The sequence below is a fragment of the Lissotriton vulgaris genome, chromosome 2_1, assembly GCF_964263255.1.
Source record: "Lissotriton vulgaris chromosome 2_1, aLisVul1.2, whole genome shotgun sequence".
Taxonomy (NCBI): Eukaryota; Metazoa; Chordata; class Amphibia; order Caudata; family Salamandridae; genus Lissotriton; species Lissotriton vulgaris.
In genome coordinates this window covers 1,281,614,607-1,281,639,551 of record NC_141687.1, presented here as the reverse complement: position 1 = coordinate 1,281,639,551, position 24,945 = coordinate 1,281,614,607, and the positions used below count along the sequence as shown (strand labels likewise).

Here is a 24,945-nt window from a genome sequence, read left to right as displayed (position 1 = left end):
ATATGAAAATGTTGGGAGCCCAATTGAAAACAGTGTAGTGCTCCGGGCTTCTAATGGCCAGTAGAAGCCTGGGGCTCCAACATCCCAATGTTGGTTCAAAGCTGTTGTTGTGAACAAAGGCTTCTCGGAGCTTGAGAGGATTTCATCCCCTCGGGCTCCATGAGGTCTTTGTTTTATTTGTTAGAACATTCTGTCCTCTAGTGGTGTAATGTTTAATAGCCTATTAGCCCTCCGAACCTGGGCTATACCAACATTAAGGTCCTGCTCCCTTGTTGAAGGCCATGCCTTCGGATCAGGCCTTTATCGCCAGATTGGCCCTTTTATGACCAGCATAGCCAGCTAGGGCAGGCTCTAAGGCTATAGTAGATGCACCATACAGATTGAAAGAAATACCTTCACCAGCCAAAAATTACATGATACTTCTCAGAAAGATGAGGCCTAATGTATATCTCATCACCAGAGCGTAGATTCCAAGACCACACATCATATAGCACCAAAAAAAGAACTAGATCAGAAATACAAAGCAGCACCTTGCCATCAGCCATATTACCCAAAAGGTTTCATGAATAAATTGTTGTGTGTGACTGATACTTGGATGAATGAATTTACTTTGTTACATGGAGAAGATGACTTTTGAGTAAATGGGTAGATTGTGTGAATTAGAGGTGGATTTTTGCAACAACGGTGGATGAAATTACTTTTCAGTAAAGGATAGATGACCGTCTGCTAATGGATGTAATTCAATGACTCAAGGAAATCTGTAGTTGGAGTATAGAAAGAGGCCCCAGCAACCAGCAGCACTATTCAATTATTTTTTGATGCAGGTGGGAATTAACTGAGTATTTTTATTTGCTTCACACGAGCTGCAGTAAAATGAGGAGAAGGCAGTGGGCATTGATCGCTCTGAATACATTTTACAATACTGAGATGCTTTTGGCTTTCCACTACAAAGCAGGGGGTCAGTCACAACACAACAATATAAAAACATACCACCCATAAAAATCAGATATTATTTTTCTCTTTATTACTATACAACACATTCATGGCTGATGTACTGTATTACATGAAATGACCACTTATTTCAGTACTGTCCTATTTTGTCACAGTTTGCTGCTCTACAGAAAATACATTACTTAAACACCAAGGTAAGTTGATATGGAGGTACAGCCACGCATAGGATTTGTGTTTGTGAAAAGTTTGATTTCTATACTGTGAGGAGGAAAACTAAATAAAGTCAATAAGGTACAGAGAAAACAAGGCTACAGCACACAGAACCATGTAGACATCGGCACACCTCCTGGCGACGTATGCTCTCTGGTCCAGCTGCCTCGGCCCTTCCCAGTGGAACTGTTTCGTAGGAGATCCGGTAAGTAACCAATTCCAGAGTCCCTTCTTTCAGAAACAAGTATGTTCAAAGGTATTTGCTTTAGCTTCTTGACTGGGCAGTGGTGGACTGGTACACTGGGAAACTGACAGATTTACTCAAAGACCGCAGTTGTATGACAGCCATCAAGGCAGATTCACAATCGTTCCAAGACAAAAATCAAAAACTTCTACTTTCCCAGTAACAGCTCTTCCAGATCACCTTGGGAATGCTCAATGATCCTCAATGTGCCTAGTAGGGTTACAGTTTGTGACGTGCACAATAAAACTAATCAAATATGATCTGAAAGTGAGAACTGTTCTGATTCGCCGAGCCCGAGATCCTTGCTTCATGGCATAATAAGGCATCCCCTTACACAGGTTGGAGCCGAGAGAAAGCTGAGTAGCATTTTCTGCAGATATACCTCCTTTTGCAACAAATACATTTGTAGCTGTTTATGTAGCTGATCTAATTTGAGAATGTAACTCTTCTTCAGGCCAGTCCTACGTAGCGGGTTTATTTCAAAGCGACAAGTCTCTATCAGATTTCCGGGTAAATTCTGACTTACTAAATCAAGGAAATGTATTGCCCGAAGATTGCATATACTTGAGAATCCCTTTAAAAATGTCCTCTTAAGAAGGTCTTAGTTACCCTCCTACTGCCCTATGAATGACGCTCATCGATTATTGACAGCACCCCCAGCTTAACGCAGAAGCTGCCTTGGATAAGGCGAATGCAGAACTAAGGGGGCGTGAGTCTGGAAAATAACACTTTTAGATGTTGGCGAAGGTGAGGGTCTAAGAAAGACAGGAAGTGGCGGGAAGGCCATCACAAATGGGCCCTACCTCCCGTTCTAGCAAGTTGAAGAGGCACTGGCTACAAACCTGCATAATTCAAGACACCACAAATTAGGACATCAGGCAGATATCCCATCAAATTTTGATTCAGTCAGAAAGAACAAGAAGTCCCTATGTAAGTACAATACCTCTGGGTGGTATGTTTCTTTGACTTTTAATACATACACAGATGCTGCTATCATACCCCGACGAATGATTTCTGGGGGAAATGGTGAAATCATATTTTCTAACAATGTTTTGGGGAATTTAAAGATAATTCAGTTTGTTGTTCCAGTTGACATCTTTCCCTGAAAGGGCGATCAGATGCTCTTTGTTTTTACTTTAAAGGAATGTTGCTCAGATACCCACAGAGCTAAGACACAAACAGGTAAAATGCAGGCAGAAAAAGCGACAACTTTTTGAAAAGCACTCCAAGTACGTGTATATTTATTTTTACACTTTTTTGGAAATCAGATTTCTCCTGCCTGGGATTTCATAGTTGATAACAATGTTCGGTGTATTAAAAAAAAAAATTAACAAGCATCCTATTTTATTACTCTTTCAAACCAGTGAGGTGGTGATCTAAATTTCTATGTCTAACTTTCATTTTTGCTGTCCTTCCAAAAGGCTTTTTTTTTATCTTGCTCAGTCATCCTTTAGCACGTCGCCACCACCATTATGGAGCTTATAATCATCCTGCCGATGGTCAGAAGGTATGCAAACAAGCCCTTAGGTTTCACAAGTGAGGGGTATTTTGGTGTTCACAGTCAGTTTGCTTGGGGCACCCAGTGCGTTAAATGAGCTGGTACTGTCCGGTACTGAGTACCGGTACTTTTTTATTTTGAGAGGGAGAGTACCTACACTTCTCAAGAAAATCGTAATATTTTTAATTGGAAAGGACCAGCAATTCTCAGAAACAAGCACTTCTATTTCTCCATTTCAAGCACTGGGGACACCCATGGCACTTGAGTGGACAAAAAACGATTTCAGTGTCAAGCACATGTGGTCCTGGCCTGAAAAGGCACTTGAAAGCCACTACTTTTTGAGGGTTTATCCAGTGTGCAATGCAGAGGGAATGGAGCTGAGGTCTGCAGAGCAGTCTTTGCACTGTTCCTGAGCAGCATGAAGAGGGACTCGTTTATCACACCACCTCTGCCTCCTTTGCCTGGGACCTTTTAAAGGATGATGGTCTCAAATACTGGTATTTTTCATGCAACCCTGATTGGTGTTTAGAAACGGTGTTCCGGCTCATTGTACAGTGCCTGAATTGTTAATCCAAGCATTTTTCCCAGCAGGATGTGGTCAGAGAGGCTTGTGGACGAATGACCGGAAAAACTTAGCATAAGAACGAGAAATAAAACGGAAGACTGCAGTGAAAATGAGAGGGAAATTGTTAACACAAAAAAAAAGAAAAAGTGGCAAAAAACAATCAAGCAAATTAGAAAGATGCAAGTCAAAATGTTGATTTGCCACAGTAGGTGGAGTTGTATGTGTTGGTTGCATGTTTAAATTAGCCACTAGTTGCAGGCTGACATTGTGGTAAGATGCTGGGCCACGAGGGAAAAAGGTATTGCTAAATTTCTTTAAACTTCTACACACACTTCAAAACAAACACATACTTTTTCCTGAGTACTACCTACATTTTAAGAAGACAGGGAAGACAGAGAGCCATCTTGGATGAGTGGTCTTAGTGCCAGTGAAACACTAGACAGCTGAGGGTAATCTGCTATTATATCACTGACAGCATCTGACCCGCATGGCACAAGCAGGTGAACCACACATCACAAACAGCTGTATGACACAGCAGCAGTAGGTGCCCCAGACAGCAGAAGGGAAGATCTGACCACCAGCAGGCAAACCACGCTTCGCCAACAGGTTTATCAGACATAACTAACACACAAACCATGTCTCAGCTAAAGGTGCATCGTATATCAGTAGCAAGCATGGCACACATCCCCACAGGATGTATCACAAAATCTACAGCTATTTCCCACATTATCAGCGGGGATGTCATTCTTCAGCAGCTGGCACATAATAAAACATTGCAAACACAAGTTGATGATGGGCGGCTTGCTGAAGCTTTTCAGGCACTCACCCCCAGCCACAGATCTGGGTTGAATCCATCATCGTCCTTTATCTCACTCCGCCACCCCAGTTCAGACTCGGCTATATGCAAATCAGTCTGACCCTGTGCCACATGGGAACAGTTCAGCCCAAACTGCCAAGCCAGGTCTTTCATGGACCGGAAACAAGCATCCTGGGATTGGTTTAGGGGTATTATCCATCATCCCAATATGTTTACATAATAAAACATTATCATCAAGTGTAGCACATTTCCTCAGCAGGAATGCCACCTACCATCCGAAGAGTGAAGTGCATATCAGCAGGAAACACATCACACATTATCATCAGATGTACCACATATCACTAGGAGGCATATAGCTCATTCCCAGGTGGTTTATCACACAACTGCTGCAGGTGACCCACCAGCAGCAATTGTATAACACCTGACCCCAGGTGTATACCACATCAGCAACTTGCATGCCACACATCACCAGCAGGTGTATCAGGCATATGCAGCATGCATAATATCACAGATCAGTAGCAGGGGTATCACATAGCAGATGAAGGGACACGACAACACCAAATGCCGTATCACACGCCATCAGTTGTGCTTGGGCAGCAGATGATGTGAACACTTTTAGCACCTGCTTACCGGCAGCAGCAGCTCCACGAATCTAACACCCACACAAGCATCCGTAGCTGGCTACAGCAGTCACCATGTTTGCCAATGTTATACTTTTCAGAAATGAGAAACACCAACAGAAATTGGACAACACAGGAATAAATAACAAGTGGAAATGAAAGAAATAAAATATAGAGATAGAAATCAATGAGAAAAAGATAGTAAAGGAAAAAGATGTGGACAGAGAGTTTCCTTTTGAATCCCATTTATTACCAACGTTGTGAATTCTACTCTCAGTAGGCCTTCTTGGAAGTTATCCTTGACTCTCAGCAAAACCTTGGCTTGGCTTTTGTGCCAAAGACATGACAAGGCCAACCAAATGTTTCCATCTGCCTGAAGCCCTGCAGAGGCACCTCACTCAAGGTGTTCCATTGTTCATGGAGACACCTTCGACTCTTTGTGGTTTGTGATCAAGCGCCGAGTAGTTGGAAGCCCTCTGTGACACCCTCCTGAATCAAGATCCCGCGGTTACCCACCGTCCTTACCACACAGAGACGACTTCAGTTGCACCAGAAACAGAGAAGTGACATACATTATTTACTAGAACACAACATTATTTTCAACAACAAATGTTCAGAGATATGGGAGTCACACTTCACATACACAGTACTGGAGAAGGGCACATATTGTGGCCACAGACACAGTGTAAAGGGATTTAGGGAGGGGGGCCATCTTCCTTTAGTCTCCCTTTCTGGGCCATTCTCAACTTCTTTTCTTCTTTCAAACATCACGCAATGTGGTCCATGGGTCCACTGCAGTCATCAGCTCCTGCCCAAAAAAAGATGGAAATCAGTGGCATTTAGTTGCATATAACACCGAGGACTTTACAGACAAATAATAACACTCTGGTGCCCATGCATTTCCGGTGCTTTTGGGTGCCCACATTAAGGTCTGTGTGGTAGGGGTGGGACAGGAATTACCCAACATGATGATCCTCATCTGAAGGGCAAAGTGTGTAAAAACGTTGTGTACAAAATAAAGTAACTATAAGTTCAAATCTCTTGTACACAACATGATAAAGACAAGAAGCCTGGGGCGGCTCCTCAATTTGAGCAGAGGAGCATCACCCCAGAGCTGAAAAAATAAAACAATAATAAAGTTTATTTATTGCAGTTTTATTTTCGCTGCAACACGTCCTGAACTGTATGGATGGGGCGGGGCCAGCACTTCTGAATGGCAGCATTAGGGAGCTGTGCACTTTAAAACGTGCATGTCTCTTTGGCTGGCCATCTTGGGACAGGCAACCAGACATGCGCATTTTAAAGTTCTCTAACCCAGCTGAAAGCGCAGGCTTCCAGTGTTTTTAGGAGCGCTGAGAAAGGCTGATTTATCCAATCCTGACAGTGCTTATATGCTGTGAAATCAGCGTCAGGATTGGGTAGTGCAGTTTATTGCATCTGGAGCTTCCTGGAAGACACCTGAGGAAGGATGACGTTGCGCTACAAAGGTAAGTGAATTTATTATTTTTTTGTGTGCACCCCTGCCTCACCACCCCCGGTACAAGGCAGCCACCACTGCAAGAAGCCTGAAAATAAATGACATGTTATATCGAACTTGGCAGAATTAGTAAGTATGACATCGAGTACATCCAGCTTTTTTTTAAGTTCCTGCATGAGAATGCTGCTCTCTGAGAAAGCAAGGCAGAAATTAGGTAGATTGAAAAGCGGAAGGCTGCCTGTGGCATCAAATCCAACCTCTGTGACTAATGGAAATTGATTAACCTTGAAACCCATGAAACCCATTTCACAGTCGATAATACATATATAACAACTGATATTGATAACATGAACCCTGGTGTGCGAGTCCCTTTCTTTGTGCAAACTTGCCCACGGGATTTCTGAATATATATATATATATATATATATATATATATATATATATATATATATATATATATATATATATATATACATATATATAAATAAAATATACATACATAAAAGGTCAGCAAAGCATCGCTAGTATATACCTATTGCATGTACAGTGTGCTGTGAAGCCCACTCAGATGGGTTGGAGGTGAGCTAGAGGAACACAAACAAGCTGCAAAAAATACTGAACCCCCCAAAGTTAAAAGTTGTGGGTCTGTGGGTCTGGCCACGTGGAGTAGGCAGTCGATGTGTGATCTGGTGGCTAAGTTATAATGAGGTATAGCAGTCAGGTTGCGACAGCCTTATGTTTTATTTGATATGTGATTGTGGTTAAGTTGAGATGTGGCTTAGAGGTAGCATTGATGTGTTGCCTAATGGTTGGATTTAGTGGTTAGGTTGTTATGTGGTCTACTGGTTAAGCCGAAATTTAGCCTGGTGCTTAAGTTGAGTTGTGGTTTAGTAGTTAAGCTGAGACATGCCCTAGTGGTTAATTGAAGTTGGAGTCTGGTGGATGAGATGTTCTGTATTGGTTGCATTCAGATGTGACCTAGGGGGTCATTTAGACCCTAGTGGATGGCTTGTTAGTAGCCACCCCACAGTGGACCATCCATCCTACTTAGAGATCCTCCACCTGCCTGGTGGCGTCTTCATGCTGTGAAGGGAGCTGTAGTGACTCTCTTCATACCACTGAAGGTTATCCAAGCGGATATCATGTTTAAGGCGCCCAATTGGCAAACAATTTTCTTTAGAGAAAATAAACTCTCAAAGCAGAAGTTTGTTTACTCTAAACAAAATGCAAATAGCCCTGACACGCGGGGAGTTTTCTCCCTCCGCATGGTCCCATTCTGCATTTCCCCTGCCAGTGTCTGCCAGGCATCGCAGGGGAAATGAATGACAGCTGCCCCTATGGCAAGCGGGCCTGCTGGTCAGAAGTTTACAATGGTGAATACCTGGCACTTCCCCACACTGTACATTTAGCTACTGAACTGCAAGGCTGGGTCTGCGGAAGCACTGCTGATTTACAGAGCCTGTCTCTAAATTGCGTTTAAGGGGAGATGTACGTAAGTGGCCTGCTGGTTTCACTGAGTTGTGAATCAGTAGTATGGTGAAATGTGGAGCAAAATGTGCACCCGTAAACCGGGTATCCCTGAAGTCGATGCACAAGAGCCTGTTGCCCCTTGTGTAGTAAGGAACTAGACCTGCAGTACCACAAACATCCTAGAAGGCCAACAACGGAAGCACACTTGTTTCCTAATCAAAACCTTAGTGCAAGTCCCAATTACTTTCCAGACAAATGTCTTATGCATGAGCTGGGACGGGAACGTTAGCAGTAGTAAGGCAATGCAAGAACCTTTTGTGGCTCAAGACATGACATCTAATCACTGAAGGGCTTTGATTCTGGATAGGGTGCAACTCACCTGCTACAGAAGAATCTTTGCCCTACTCGAATGAACAACATGTGCTCAAATTCACTTACAATTCTGCCTGATTTCACAGCATCTGATATTGAACGCAAAATGTTCAGCCCACTGCCTAAAGGCTAAGCAAGCACAGACTGACATATTAATACATAACATATGAAAGGTAATAAGCTCCCCACAGTCCGGATATCATCAGTATTTTGCCACCTCATTGGCCGAATTGTAGGCACAAGACATTTGACCAACTAACCTCCCAGCTGCCTAGACATCCAAGCTACTATTAAAACAGGCAAAATAATTATCCATGTGCCCGGTCACTGAAGGGAAAGAGTCATGGTAGCTGGACTGCCACGCTCGATGAACCAGGTGTTCTTCCAAACTATGTTTCCCAATCGCTTGGTAAGGAAATGAAAAAACACCTGATGAATCTAAGATTTGGACTGATCCTCTTAAAAGTGTATTGGTGCGGCCAGAAGGAACCCAGTGAGATCTGGCAATGCAGCCTTAGTGACAGGGGAGTCGAATCCTTGACTCACATTCTCTGCATTTGTGAACCATTAATTCTGTATATACGATTCTGGTGGTGTCCAATATTTTGAGCATTAAATATTCAGACATGACACAACACCATGTAATCCTGTTTGAAAGGTTAATCCACACATATATCTGATCCCTTTCTGGAATTTATCACAGTTACAACTTCCTGGACTGTTCCCATGAGGCACAGGGTCAGACTGATTTGCATATGGCCATGTCTGAACTGAGGTGGCAGAGTGGGCTAAAGAACGGTGATGGATTAAACCCAGATCTGTTGACTGGGTGTGAGTGTTTAATTGGTTCAAATGCTCCGTCCATCACCACCCCCTTTTGTACCGCTTTGTTCGCCATAAGTTGGCAGGGTATGCTCAGACGTGAGTCCCTTGTTCACTTTGCCACTTGATTCAAGCAAGCCTGGCTGAAGACGGGTATATTGCCATCCTTTACAGGGATACGTTAGTGTGTAAGGTTCAAGATGGAGGGTTGAGCGACTGCGAGAGCTGTCAGTTCTCCCTACGTCTGTCGCCTACGGCGTCCCTAGCTGGCCTTCTTATTTACCGCCCCCCTGGGACTATGATTTAGAAAAGGGGGTGGTGATGAACAGAGTGTCTGAGTTAAACAGACCACTCTTACCCAGTCCAAAGATCAGGGCTTGATCCATCACCGTTGTTTATCTCACTGCCCCATCCCAGCTCAGAACCTGGCTATATGCAAATCAGTCTGTCCCTGGCCCAGTGCATCATGGGAACAGGGCAGACTAAACTACCAAGCCAATTCTTCACCAGAAAGGAGACAAGCTACCGGGGACCGGTTTCTGGCATTTCAGCCTTTTTCGGCCCGGCTTGCTTGAATCCTGATGGAGCAGTGAGAAAGGGACTCATGTCTGAGTATACCCTGCCACACCTATAGTGGCCAAAAACGATTTAGAAAAGGGGGTGGTGATGAACAGAGTGTCTGAGTTAAACAGACCACTCTTACCCAGTCCAAAGATCAGGGCTTGATCCATCACCGTTATTTATCTCACTGCCCCATCCCAGCTCAGAACCTGGCTATATGCAAATCAGTCTGTCCCTGGCCCAGTGCATCATGGGAACAGGGCAGACTAAACTACCAAGCCAATTCTTCACCAGAAAGGAGACAAGCTACCGGGGACCGGTTTCTGGCATTTCAGCCTTCTTCGGCCCGGCTTGCTTGAATCCTGATGGAGCAGTGAGAAAGGGACTCATGTCTGAGTATACCCTGCCACACCTATAGTGGCCAAAAACGATTTAGAAAAGGGGGTGGTGATGAACAGAGTGTCTGAGATAAACAGACCACTCTTACCCAGTCCAAAGATCAGGGCTTGATCCATCACCGTTATTTATCTCACTGCCCCATCCCAGCTCAGAACCTGGCTATATGCAAATCAGTCTGTCCCTGGCCCAGTGCATCATGGGAACAGGGCAGACTAAACTACCAAGCCAATTCTTCACCAGAAAGGAGACAAGCTACCGGGGACCGGTTTCTGGCATTTCAGCCTTCTTCGGCCCGGCTTGCTTGAATCCTGATGGAGCAGTGAGAAAGGGACTCATGTCTGAGTATACCCTGCCACACCTATAGTGGCCAAAAACGATTTAGAAAAGGGGGTGGTGATGAACAGAGTGTCTAAGTTAAACAGACCACTCTTACCCAGTCCAAAGATCAGGGCTTGATCCATCACCGTTATTTATCTCACTGCCCCATCCCAGCTCAGAACCTGGCTATATGCAAATCAGTCTGTCCCTGGCCCAGTGCATCATGGGAACAGGGCAGACTAAACTACCAAGCCAATTCTTCACCAGAAAGGAGACAAGCTACCGGGGACCGGTTTCTGGCATTTCAGCCTTCTTCGGCCCGGCTTGCTTGAATCCTGATGGAGCAGTGAGAAAGGGACTCATGTCTGAGTATACCCTGCCACACCTATAGTGGCCAAAAACGATTTAGTAAAGGGGGTGGTGATGAACAGAGTGTCTGAGTTAAACAGACCACTCTTACCCAGTCCAAAGATCAGGGCTTGATCCATCACCGTTATTTATCTCACTGCCCCATCCCAGCTCAGAACCTGGCTATATGCAAATCAGTCTGTCCCTGGCCCAGTGCATCATGGGAACAGGGCAGACTAAACTACCAAGCCAATTCTTCACCAGAAAGGAGACAAGCTACCGGGGACCGGTTTCTGGCATTTCAGCCTTCTTCGGCCCGGCTTGCTTGAATCCTGATGGAGCAGTGAGAAAGGGACTCATGTCTGAGTATACCCTGCCACACCTATAGTGGCCAAAAACGATTTAGAAAAGGGGGTGGTGATGAACAGAGTGTCTGAGTTAAACAGACCACTCTTACCCAGTCCAAAGATCAGGGCTTGATCCATCACCGTTATTTATCTCACTGCCCCATCCCAGCTCAGAACCTGGCTATATGCAAATCAGTCTGTCCCTGGCCCAGTGCATCATGGGAACAGGGCAGACTAAACTACCAAGCCAATTCTTCACCAGAAAGGAGACAAGCTACCGGGGACCGGTTTCTGGCATTTCAGCCTTCTTCGGCCCGGCTTGCTTGAATCCTGATGGAGCAGTGAGAAAGGGACTCATGTCTGAGTATACCCTGCCACACCTATAGTGGCCAAAAACAATTTAGAAAAGGGGGTGGTGATGAACAGAGTGTCTGAGTTAAACAGACCACTCTTACCCAGTCCAAAGATCAGGGCTTGATCCATCACCGTTATTTATCCCACTGCCCCATCCCAGCTCAGAACCTGGCTATATGCAAATCAGTCTGTCCCTGGCCCAGTGCATCATGGGAACAGGGCAGACTAAACTACCAAGCCAATTCTTCACCAGAAAGGAGACAAGCTACCGGGGACCGGTTTCTGGCATTTCAGCCTTCTTCGGCCCGGCTTGCTTGAATCCTGATGGAGCAGTGAGAAAGGGACTCATGTCTGAGTATACCCTGCCACCCTTGCTCATTGCACCATCAGGATTCAAGCAAACCGGGCCGAAGACGGCTGTAATGCCAGAAACCGGTCCCCGGGAGCTTGTTTCCTTCCCAGTGTAAGAATTGGCTTTTGTAGTTTGGTTTGCCCTGTTCCCATCATGCACTGGGACAGGAACAGACTAATTTGCATACAGCCAGGTTCTGAAACTGGGATGGTGCAGTGAGCTAAAAAACGGTGTTGGATCTAGCCCTGATCTCTTGACTGGGTGAGAGCTTTCTGCTTAATTCAGAGACTCTGTCCCTCACCACCCCTTGTTGTAAATATTTTTGTCCACCCTAAGCGTGGAAGGGTATTCTCAGATGTGAGACCCTTGCTCATTGCACCATCAGGATTCAAGCAAACGGGCCGAAGACGGCTGTAATGCCAGAAACCGGTCCCCGGGAGCTTGTTTCCTTCCCAGTGTAAGAATTGGCTTTTGTAGTTTGGTTTGCCCTGTTCTCATCATGCACTGGGACAGGAACAGACTAATTTGCATACAGCCAGGTTCTGAAACTGGGATGGTGCAGTGAGCTAAAAAACGGTGTTGGATCTAGCCCTGATCTCTTGACTGGGTGAGAGCTTTCTGCTTAATTCAGAGACTCTGTCCCTCACCACCCCTTGTTGTAAATATTTTTGTCCACCCTAAGCGTGGAAGGGTATTCTCAGATGTGAGACCCTTGCTCATTGCACCATCAGGATTCAAGCAAACCGGGCCGAAGACGGCTGTAATGCCAGAAACCGGTCCCCGGGAGCTTGTTTCCTTCCCAGTGTAAGAATTGGCTTTTGTAGTTTGGTTTGCCCTGTTCCCATCATGCACTGGGACAGGAACAGACTAATTTGCATACAGCCAGGTTCTGAAACTGGGATGGTGCAGTGAGCTAAAAAACGGTGTTGGATCTAGCCCTGATCTCTTGACTGGGTGAGAGCTTTCTGCTTAATTCAGAGACTCTGTCCCTCACCACCCCTTGTTGAAAATATTTTTATCCACCCTAAGCGTGGAAGGGTATTCTCAGATGTGAGACCCTTGCTCATTGCACCATCAGGATTCAAGCAAACCGGGCCGAAGACGGCTGTAATGCCAGAAACCGGTCCCCGGGAGCTTGTTTCCTTCCCAGTGTAAGAATTGGCTTTTGTAGTTTGGTTTGCCCTGTTCCCATCATGCACTGGGACAGGAACAGACTAATTTGCATACAGCCAGGTTCTGAAACTGGGATGGTGCAGTGAGCTAAAAAACAGTGTTGGATCTAGCCCTGATCTCTTGACTGGGTGAGAGCTTTCTGCTTAATTCAGAGACTCTGTCCCTCACCACCCCTTGTTGTAAATATTTTTGTCCACCCTAAGCGTGGAAGGGTATTCTCAGATGTGAGACCCTTGCTCATTGCACCATCAGGATTCAAGCAAACCGGGCCGAAGACGGCTGTAATGCCAGAAACCGGTCCCCGGGAGCTTGTTTCCTTCCCAGTGTAAGAATTGGCTTTTGTAGTTTGGTTTGCCCTGTTCCCATCATGCACTGGGACAGGAACAGACTAATTTGCATACAGCCAGGTTCTGAAACTGGGATGGTGCAGTGAGCTAAAAAACGGTGTTGGATCTAGCCCTGATCTCTTGACTGGGTGAGAGCTTTCTGCTTAATTCAGAGACCCTGTCCCTCACCACCCCTTGTTGTAAATATTTTTGTCCACCCTAAGCGTGGAAGGGTATTCTCAGATGTGAGACCCTTGCTCATTGCACCATCAGGATTCAAGCAAACCGGGCCGAAGACGGCTGTAATGCCAGAAACCGGTCCCCGGGAGCTTGTTTCCTTCCCAGTGTAAGAATTGGCTTTTGTAGTTTGGTTTGCCCTGTTCCCATCATGCACTGGGACAGGAACAGACTAATTTGCATACAGCCAGGTTCTGAAACTGGGATGGTGCAGTGAGCTAAAAAACGGTGTTGGATCTAGCCCTGATCTCTTGACTGGGTGAGAGCTTTCTGCTTAATTCAGAGACTCTGTCCCTCACCACCCCTTGTTATAAATATTTTTGTCCACCCTAAGCGTGGAAGGGTATTCTCAGATGTGAGACCCTTGCTCATTGCACCATCAGGATTCAAGCAAACCGGGCCGAAGACGGCTGTAATGCCAGAAACCGGTCCCCGGGAGCTTGTTTCCTTCCCAGTGTAAGAATTGGCTTTTGTAGTTTGGTTTGCCCTGTTCCCATCATGCACTGGGACAGGAACAGACTAATTTGCATACAGCCAGGTTCTGAAACTGGGATGGTGCAGTGAGCTAAAAAACGGTGTTGGATCTAGCCCTGATCTCTTGACTGGGTGAGAGCTTTCTGCTTAATTCAGAGACTCTGTCCCTCACCACCCCTTGTTGTAAATATTTTTGTCCACCCTAAGCGTGGAAGGGTATTCTCAGATGTGAGACCCTTGCTCATTGCACCATCAGGATTCAAGCAAACCGGGCCGAAGACGGCTGTAATGTCAGAAACCGGTCCCCGGGAGCTTGTTTCCTTCCCAGTGTAAGAATTGGCTTTTGTAGTTTGGTTTGCCCTGTTCCCATCATGCACTGGGACAGGAACAGACTAATTTGCATACAGCCAGGTTCTGAAACTGGGATGGTGCAGTGAGCTAAAAAACGGTGTTGGATCTAGCCCTGATCTCTTGACTGGGTGAGAGCTTTCTGCTTAATTCAGAGACTCTGTCCCTCACCACCCCTTGTTGTAAATACCCCTGGGACTATGGGCAATTTTATCAACTCCTTTCTCAAAACGGTCGCGCTCCTTGCCTCCTCTACTGCCAACTTTGTGGCATTGGGTGATTTCAACATTCACTTTGACGACCCCTCTTGCTCTCTGGGTGTAGATCTTCAGTTCGATCTCAAGGCGTTTGAGATCAGCCTAGCCAACTCGGGTGCAACGCATGCAAAGGGACACCTGCTTGATCCTATATTCTCAAACTCGGTTCGCCTCAAAGTATTGCCCGCGCTGGCTCTGCCCTGGACAGACCATTTTATGGTCCCGGCCCGATGACAGCTTGATGTCTCAGTGGTACCAACCCCCAGGGTATTTACGGTTGAAAGAGCCTGGTCTAGGCTTCCAGTGGACATCTGGGCAACACACTTGGAGTCGTCCCGGCCCCTTTTCGGGTCTGATCCGCTGGTAGCCAATGTGAACCTTAGCACCTGGCTGACTAATTCGCTTGATGCCATTCTCCCGAAGAAAAGATTACTTACCAGGGGTAGAAGAGTGGGATCAGCCCCCTGGTATACACCAGAGCTGAGAACACTCAGGAAGGGCTGCAAGAGGATGGAGCGGATTTGGAGGAAGGACTGGAGTAAAAACAGCCGGACAGAATATCGGGTGGCTCTCGGTACCTATAAATCTGCCATCAAGGCAGCGAAAGCTGTGTTTTTCGAGGAGAGAATAGGTCTCTCTTCTAACTCCTCGAAGGAATCCTTCAGGGTTATCAGAGAACTCCTGCAAACTCCTGAACCCCCGGTTACTCACGATAACCCTCGTGAGAAATGTTCCGAACTTGCTTCTTTTTTTAAGACCAAAGTCGAAAACATCTTGGCATCTCTTCCTCGGCTAGCCCAGGAGACACACTCGGGTGGCAGCCCAGGGCCTCGACCCGGGCCGCGGTCAGTGGAGCTGGATTCCTTAGGTCTAGTCACTGTGGAGGAAGCTCTCGGGGTTCTGGCGACTGTGAAGAGTGGGTCCCCGAGAGACCCTGTACCGATGAAATACCTGAAGCAGGTCGCCTCTACCATCGGCGGCCCTGTGACTGACCTTATAAATCTTTCTTTTTCCAAAGGAGTGGTGCCCCCCAGCTAGAAGGGGGTGGTTGTCAAGGCCCTCTTGAAGAAGCCTAGCCTGGACCCCGCCGACCTTGCTAATTTTAGGCCCATCTCTCTGCTCCCCGGCATTAGCAAGGTGGCGGAGAAACTCGTGAACAGGCGCTTATCGGGTTTTTTGGAATCCAATTCCCTCCTGGGTGATTCCCAAACGGGTTTTCGCCCTGGTCAGGGGACGGATACTGCCCTGCTCGCAGTCGTGGAGAATGCCAGGAGCATTTTGGATTCAGGGGGATCGGTGGCAGTGATCCTCCTGGACCTTAGTGCGGCATTTGACACCGTAGACCACCAGGTGTTACTCCAACGGCTGGCGGGGGTGGGGGTCTCCGGGATGGCCCTGAAATGGTTCGCGTCATTTCTGGAAGGCCGGACGTTTGAGGTTTGGGAAGGCCAGGAGAAATCAACATCTGTCCCTCTCCAGTGTGGTGTGCCACAGGGCTCATCGTTGATCCCTACATTGTTCAACATTTATATGGCCCCGCTGGAGAGTGTGGTGCTGCCACTGGGTATCAAGATCATCAGCTATGCTGATGATACCCAGCTGGTGGTAGGGCTCCCCCAGTCGGCAAACCAACCCGACCGGCTGCACACCTGTTTATCTCAGATCTTTACGTGGATGTGCAGCTCAGCACTCAAACTTAACGGTTCGAAAACCGAATTGATGATGCTGGGGAACTCCCCTCCCTCCCTCTCACCTAGCAGCTGGCCCAGCTGCCTGGGAGTGGCACCCACCCCCAAACAGGAGATTAAGAGCTTGGGGGTGTGGCTGGAGCAGGACCTTTCTTTTAGGACACACGCTAAAAAGACAGCAGGCGTGTGTTTTGGTCTGCTCCGGTCTGCCCGGAAGATCTTACCTCTTCTCCCGATGGCTTCGAGGAGGCTGCTAATCCAGGGACTCATCATCTCACGGCTGGATTTCAGCAACGCGCTGTTTCTGGGGGCCCCAGAAACAACCCTAAACAAACTGCAGCAAGTACAAAATGCTGCTGCTAGGCTCCTGACGGATCTTCCCAGGCGTCAATCTGCCCGCCCGGCGCTTAAGGCGCTTCACTGGCTTCCTATCAGAGAGAGGGTGAATTTTAAAGCACTCTGCATGGCCCACAAAATACTGCAGGGGAAAGGGCCACCTATCCTATGGGAGATGGTTCAACCCTATAAGGCCCCTCGTACCTTGCGCTCGGATCACCAACATCTGCTGCAAGTTGCGAGAGTAAGGAAGGCCAGGACTGGCGGCAGAAGATTTTCCATTAACGTTGCAACTTTGTGGAACTCCCTTCCGTTATTCCTACGCTCTGAAACGAGTACTTTACGTTTTCGTAAACTTTTAAAGACCAACCTGTTCCCTGCATAATGTCTCTGTCTTTTGTTATGGTGCCTCCTTCTGGAAGAGCGCGGGGATGCCCAAGGGTAACCAGGCGCGATATAAAACTCAGTAATAATAATAATAATAATAATTATGCCAGAAACCGGTCCTAGGAAGCTTGATTCCGGTCCACGGAAGGCATGGCTTGGCAGTTCGGGCTGGACTGTTCCCATGAGGCACAGGGTCAGACTGATTTGCATATGGCCATGTCTGAACTGGGGTGGCAGAGTGGGCTAAAGAGCGGTGATGGGTTAAACCCAGATCTGTTGAGTGGGTATGAGTGTTTGATTGGTTCAGATTTTCCCTCCATCACCACCCCCTTTTGTACCACAGTTACAATTTCCAGCGGCGGCTCCTCCGCTGTGGTGGGTGAGAGCACCCCCCTTTCCAGCAGCCCCTAAACTCGAAAAATTAAATGATAATAACACAGGTTTACTATCGTTTTATATTTAGCAGAAACGGGTCTTGGGGGCGGGCAGACGATGACAGGCTGGAGCGGGAGTGGTGCGCCGCACTGCTGTCAGTGCGCATGTCGGTTTGGCTGGCCGTCTCAGGACGGCCAAAAAGACATGCACACTGAAGCTGTCTCCAAACCAGCGGTGTTGCCGGGTTGTAGACAGCAAAACACAGGCTCCCAGTCACCCTGGGAGTGCAAGTTCTAAGTGCACGTGCCAATCATGACCACTCCTTTGAAATATGATAGCAGCATCAGGATTGATCGCAGTGGAGTCTGTGCAGTGCAGCAACAAAAGGGCACCAAGTGGCAAGAGTGACAAGTGGCGAGAGGAAGGTAAGTGGTTTTACTCCCCCCCCCCTGCCCCGCCACTCTGCCCTGATACCAGCCGCCACTGCCAATTTCACTTCTGCAAATGACTGGCATGGGACAGCGACTTGCCAGATGATAAATAATATGGCTGCAACGAGCACGCCTTTGTAAAGCTGCAACAAAGGGTTGTTAATTGTTTTTTAGGGCTTGATGCACACGGCACTTTACCGGTCTCTCATAGAAGGGCTTCCTAAAATATATGGATTAGAAGCTATGCATTTCACTTTAACCAGCTACACAGTAAATCGATTATCTTGGGTTTACATTTTAAATACGGCCGTTTTTTTCACTTTGTGAACTCATAGGTTGATTAGCTTTTATATGAGGCCTGGAGAATAATAATGCGATTGTAATCATTTTATTTAATCGCACAATAAAAACCATTCAGGTTCTAACTTCTGACAGCTCGCCTAGTTCTCGCGCGCTCTTCCCGCCCTCAGACTTGGACCAGTCAACTTAGGAAGGTGACTGAGTCTGCAGGAGCACTTACGAATTTCCAAGGCAGCAGCCTTTACGAGAATCTCTTTATTCACCTGCGGGCCTGTCCACCCCTGAGTGCACGCCAGAGAAGTCACACAAAGGAGCCCTTTTTAAAAGCGTCATAATTAATGTGGCCTTCTCCCTTGTAACCGTGGAGCCGTGGCCAGGGAGCGCTGTTGTCGTAGAAACGCAGATTTAATGTGCTACAAGTTATTACTTGGAGCTTTTCACGTAACATGTCATTACAAAGCACTTAGCTGCACTCTGCAGGCCTTTTCAAAGAAGTGCTTGTTAGCTACTAAACGCAGGCACTATAATATTCAAAGGGTTCACAGGAAGAGGTAAGAAATATTAGAATATCAAAAGGAGAACGGATGACTCTCTCCTCGTGGCTGGGGGTCCTGCAAATCTGAACATAACAAAAGACGAATCGTTTTAAAGGCGCTCGCGCAGCATTTCGAGCACAATTTGTCTGAGAAGCACGCTGTGCTTAACGCAGCTCGAAGTGTTCTGCAGAAATGTGGGGCTAACGTTGCAATGTTTAAATATCCCCTGGAGTGTGCGAGTTGCTGCACCTCAACTTGGTTTAAGAGGCTCCTTAAGGTAGGAGACCCACAGTGATAGCCTGAGTACTTACTGGCAATTGCCATTACACAACTACTACTCATCTTGTGGCGCTGTTTGATGACGTCACTAGTGCATACTATATTTGTTATCCAATCCAATATTGTTTGTAAAGCTTAAAACACACAGGAGGCGTTCAAGTGCAGACATAGAAGAACAGGTAGAAAGAGAAGAGCGACTCGTGTTAAATGAGAAACGTTTTCACCTGGCATCAGAAAGATAGGTGGCCTTAATTTTCTCATGTGCCATATCTCCGGGAGAGGAGGTCTGCCTGTCCAGGGTCTCCGTCACAGGGGGTCTGTTTTGTGCCAACCCTCATCACTGGGTCGCCTAGGATACCTGGCCTTCACTTGCGACCAGGGCCTCCAGTGAGAGTGTACCAGGTTGGCAGCCAGGCAGGCAGAAGACTTGCTACTCTGACTAGTCTCGCCTTTAGAACTAGAAGCAGACCTCATCTTGAGACGAAGTGTATGGAAAGGATGGTGAGACAGTGACTTTTTTTAATTCACTTAACCATGACTGAACCATACAGATCAATGGATGCCAGTGCTGTCGGTACTTAATGAGCAGCCAGTGCAGTTTACGTTACACAGGAGTAAAGTGCACCATTTTAGAGTAGTGCAACTATTTTAACTTTCCCATACAGTTGTTTGCCCTTTAACAAATACCCATTCCCACACTTTCTAGCAAACAGGAGGATCTCGATTGCCAGTGTTTATTGTAAAAGGATATGTGCCGCTGACCAAAGTTTTCTATAGGGACCTGCTGCTGGTGAATGTCGGGGTTGCCAAGGCTGTCGAGCCTACATGCCAACTCATGCCTCTTTCATCTGCCACCCTTCACTCTTTGGCCATTTATCACACTTTCCATGTTGTTTTTCATGCCTGTGTTCTGACTTTGCCTTTCATCCTTTCTCTCTCCCGTTATGGATCAAAGTCTGATGATAAAATATAAGTGCCAGTTCACAAAAATGAGTGTGGTGGGCGCCCCACCCGCAACCACAGACTCACATTCAGCACTGTCTATTCCAGTTCATTCCCCATATTTCCTGCACCCTTGTCAGCAGCACAAGCTGTTGTACACTCACTGTAGTGAAGGTTCCACATGCAGGTGCCAGGTCGCAACACAAAGGACTGTGGCTCACGGCTCACCTAAATGATTTTCCCAGTAGCCAAAGGAAAGCTAACTTAAGCAAGAAGTTAACCTGACATAATGAAGAGGGGAGGTTTGATGAACGTCAGAGGTCCCTCACTCCTCTAAGTAGCCCCTTTCTATGCCTTCAACCTCAGTCTTGGATCTTTCATTGTCTCACAATCCTCAAGAGGGCAGGTCTTCTGCAGTAACGTATGAGGATTTCAACCCTTATTTTCTTCATTTTCCATTCTAACCCCTATTTTCTTCTTTTTCCACAAATTTGTCATAAGTAGATCAGGGAACATCTTTTCTTCCTTCTAAGTTTGTGAAATTGAGAACAGGAAATACTGAAGAGAGCAGAAAGAAAGGCAGTATCTAGAGAGGGCAGAAAAACTATTTAGGATCTAAGGCACCCCAGTCTAAAGCACTGGACTCTAAGGCCATTAAGAAGGAACATATGAACCAGAACGTTAATGATCTAGAACGTTTATAAAGGCTGAGATGCCTCAGCCAGAATTTGTGTCCAGGGTGTAACACACTCTTTGGCTTGCTTCGCATTAGTAGAATCGTGAAGGGTCCCAGGAAGTGTATAAGTAGGGTTTAAAGACAGCACAATAAAGGTCGATTAATAAAGGCCCTCAATAGTTCACATTGTTGCTCTCTATGTAGCCTCTTACTCGGGAGTATGGCAGGCAGTTATTACAGGGGATTCTCAGTTTTTAGGCAACGCCTATATGGGTATTGTCCTCTGAGCGACTGTGTGCGGTTCTCCTCAATGTACGTCTCTCAGCAGGAGAGATGGCTTAGAATGAGTGAGGTTTAGTTGTGGAGAGTATGAATTTGGCTCCTGATTCTCAGTGAATTCTGCTGGTGCTGAAGAGGTTGAATGAACCAGAGGGGGTGAAAACCACATTCAGTCAATTCTGAGTGCATAGGTTTTACAGGGGTGTATACTGGCTACGATTGCTTCAATGTCTTGACCTATTATAGAGCTGTAGGCTTCTTAGGCAGTCAAGAGATTCTTTCTAACATGATACTGATAAGTATTGTTGTAGGGAGTTAGATTTCTAGGTACGTGACCCTACATCGATTAACTGTGCTGTTGAAGAGTCCTTGGCAATGCATATTACCTAATACACTTTGAACAAAATGCGGGCTCAGCCTCGTCCAGCACAACAGAGTGGGATGCACATAATGTGGTCATGCAGAGGGGTTACATTGCCACCACATGGGGGGTTCGTCAGACGGTACGTAGTGAACTGCTAGCTATGGAGCGGACATTGAGGCAACTAGCATCCGGGGAGGTCATTACAGACCAAAATGGTAGACCAATTTTGACAACTAAGAAAAGAACATAGAGACGTGGAAGTGCACCCGGGGATACTTGACTATGGTTAACATCTCGCCCATTTACATGGCAAGGGTGAATGTGTGAGTAAATGGTTGTTGTGGCTAGTGCGTTTCAACCAGATACGCCCACAGATAGGGGTGATTAAAAAGGATGGCACACTTCTCAATGTGCAAATGGACATTAACACAGCCTTTGTGGATTACTATCACACCCTATATGCAGAGGGTGACCGTCCTGACATTGATAGATTATAGGAATTCTTACATGGGCTCCTCTATCCTCATCTAAATGCGAAACAAAGTGCAGAACTAGATGAACCACTCCATCAAATGAGGGAATACCCTCTTCAGTATTATAGAAGGGGCTGCACAGGAGTCTGCAGCTCCTTCTGTTATACCATAATGCCCCGGAGGTGCGCAAAGTGGGTGCACATGCCTGTTGCGCCTCTGGAGCACATTCTATTATATGGCCCCAGGTTGACCTCGGTATGTCATGGTTTTTGTTCTTTGTTCTGTGTTGCAAAATCAATACAAATATGGGGGGGAAAACAGTGTTGTTGAAAGTTCATTGAAGAACAATGTTGGGATGGAACCCGTAGACAGCAGTTGGTTAAAGCTCTGGCTAGCAGCTGTATTGCATTAACCTATAAAAAAGAAATTATATTTTACTTCCGGAATATGTTTTGTTAGGTGACTGTTTAGCATTTTAGACCTTGAGCCGTAGAAGAGGTATTCAGAACAGTAACACCTACCACTTTGTGGCTGTCAATGATTGTGCGATCGAACGGAGAAGAGTACTGCACTATTTTAGTCTTGACTTGTTCAGCCTTCTTCCTGTATCTGGTGATGCAGGTTGGCCTAACTGATTATTTATCTTGTAGCAGAATTCCATTTGTGACCACCTGCCGGCTACATACTCAGTAGCACTAGTGCAAAGCTGCTGCACCAGTGTGAGCTGTTTATTGACAGAAACGGGGGAAGAATAAGAGATCGAGCACCCAGAGACACACACTAGTGTCAGCTGCTCTACACAAGGGAGGAATGGGGGAAAAGCTAGAGCAAGGGAACTGAGGGGCATTTTTACAAGAACTGATGCATCAGCATCGATGCATCAGATTTCTTGCGCCTGCTGCAAATGCCCTAATGACTCCATGGATGTGCTGTATTTACAATACAGTGCTCCGTGGTACAAGGATTCACAGATGCATCAGAAATTCTGATGCATCTGTTGGTGCTAAAGTGGTGCATCGCTGGAGTTGGTTGTAAGACTGATGCAACTTCAGCAATGCGTAAGAACATAGAGGTGAGTCCTGTGTCAAAAGCACTGTGCCAATCCTTACGTCTGGTTTGAGAAAGCTCAGGGATTTTGACGCAATCAGGTCATAGAGGGATGCTGTGAAAAGTTGTAAATTTCACTGTGTCAGCTCTGCACGGCTACTAACGTGGGAACGCCTACCCTCCCTACATTATACCTGGCACAAGTATAATGTGACGCAGGCCTTTACAATGTGAAGCATTGGGCCCAATGCGTCAGTTTGTAAATATGGAGCAGTGTGCAGCACTGACTGCGCCACCCCTGCGTCAAATAAAGGACGCTGCAGTGGCACTAGCTCCCTGCAAATATGCCCCTGCACAAGAAGAAGAAGGTGCACAGTACCTTTCACATGAAGTTCAGTCGTGTTCACATGACAATCCATTTCTGCAGTGTGTATCAGTCGTCTGTGCTTACTACGGGAGTCACCCAAGTTACGTTAAAAATTATTTGTAACGCGCTCTATCACCATCGGTTTCTTGGCGCAAGTGTCACTGAGATATGTACAACATTTTAATGGACACTCAAAGTTGCGTATTTTGAGCCACACCATTGCTGATGAATGTATTAAAGTGAAATTAAAGTTGATAGAGGCAAATAAAAACATTATCTTGTACCGTGTAAATGGCTTAATAATTGTAATTTTTCAAACTGGAGCATTTTACTCAAAACCTTGACAACAATTATGAGCATGACAAAAAGGTACCGAGAACTTGATAAAAATAAGTTTGAGGTATTCTGGGCACGAGAGCGTGAGGAGGCGATCGAAAAAAAGAAGAGAGAAATAGCTGAACCACGGGAATTAAGACTGATTAAGACTGACGCATAAGTCTGTAGCAGTTGCAGAAGCTACTTCTTGGTGCTGGATACAGCTCTATTTATGATAAATGATGGGGATGGGGGGCATAGTGGGTGTGTTATGTTAAGGATATTTAGATTGCAATTACTCTGTGACCGAGAAAGAAGCTCTAGCTTGTTGGCGGGGTAGAGCATTTTACAAAGTATCAGATCCCACAGGATATTGCGATTTTGCAATTGTCAAAGAAAATTGCAAAATCAGTACTTTTGTAAAAGTCCAACAATTTTTAGGAAAGTACCCACAAAAATAGAACATTTGCATAAATAAATAGGCAGATTTTCTTTTTATTGGCTCAGAAACAGCGCAGAGCCAATAAAAGAAAGGCGAGCAACAGGCCAGGAGGTGTTAACCCCTTCGACGCTCATGACAAGCTCAGCTCGTCATGAGTTACGGTTCTCGTACGCTCATGACGAGCTGAGCTCGTCATGTAACGCGGGTTTTTTAAAAAGTCAGCGCGCAGCGGGAAAAGCCGCCTAGCAAGTTGTGGCCTGGCTCCCTGCATATCTTCTCAGGGCCCCTCCCTCTCCTCTGCTTTTTGTCTCCTGCCCACCATGCCCCAGCAGTCCTTTGACTATTCTACACACCCTACACCCTCCTGTACTCCTTCCTCCCATGACTTCTGTGTCCTCACCTTCTCTGTCCTCGTAGACTCATTTATTTCCCCTGTGATCTCCTGGGTTCTTCCAGCACAACACATACTCTATCCTAAAACAGACCTAACACATCCTCATCTGCCACGAAACTATCCTGGGAGGAAACGTTCATGCTCCATTGGTAAAAAAAAAAAAGAAAAAAAAAAGTCTATCAACAGCTTGCTTCTGTCCTTACAACAAATTCAGCCTTAGAATTAATTCACTCCCCATCTACAGGTCAGAGCCTCCCTCTCAAGAAAACAACAACTGGTCTCTGCACTTTTTAACAGAACGTTTTCCCATCCAGTGTACACAGAGTGCCTAATGAGCGAGCTACATTGCAGTATTACATAAAGAAACAAATGTAAAGCTGATGGTACACATTCCATTAAAGTCTCTGAATGGCTGCCACCTATTTTATTAACCTGAAACCCCAATGGCACTTGCCGATGTGTGTTGATCTGAAGCATGTGGGGGATTTACAGACCAGCAGCTGTGTAGTAAGCCAACCGTTAAAACATTGGTGAAATCTTTATGGGGCTTTGGTTATCTTCAGGTCATCAAATATTACATGATGTCCAGGCTATGGACATTGTTTACCACCTCTGATGGGGCATGTAACCTGTAGCACATGTTTTCTGGCCTCAGATTTGCATCCACTACATTCCAGATGGCTCTGCACCTTTTGCATGATGTAGAACCAAATGATACACACAACTATTTTTCTCCGTAGATGAAGGAGTGGGGCGTTCTGGATGATTAGCCCC

General features: G+C 46.2%; 1 protein-coding gene across 1 annotated transcript in view; it reads right to left on the bottom strand.

The window, feature by feature from the left end:
* Window positions 1-1,002: 1,002 nt before the first annotated feature.
* The window catches only part of LOC147732501 (FXYD domain-containing ion transport regulator 6-like), a 281,659-nt gene continuing 257,716 nt past the window's right edge, over window positions 1,003-24,945 (bottom strand). The window contains exon 8 of the mRNA XM_086957024.1: window positions 1,003-5,713. The gene's annotated coding sequence lies outside the window, so the exon portion shown is untranslated. The remainder of the gene's footprint in view (window positions 5,714-24,945) is intronic.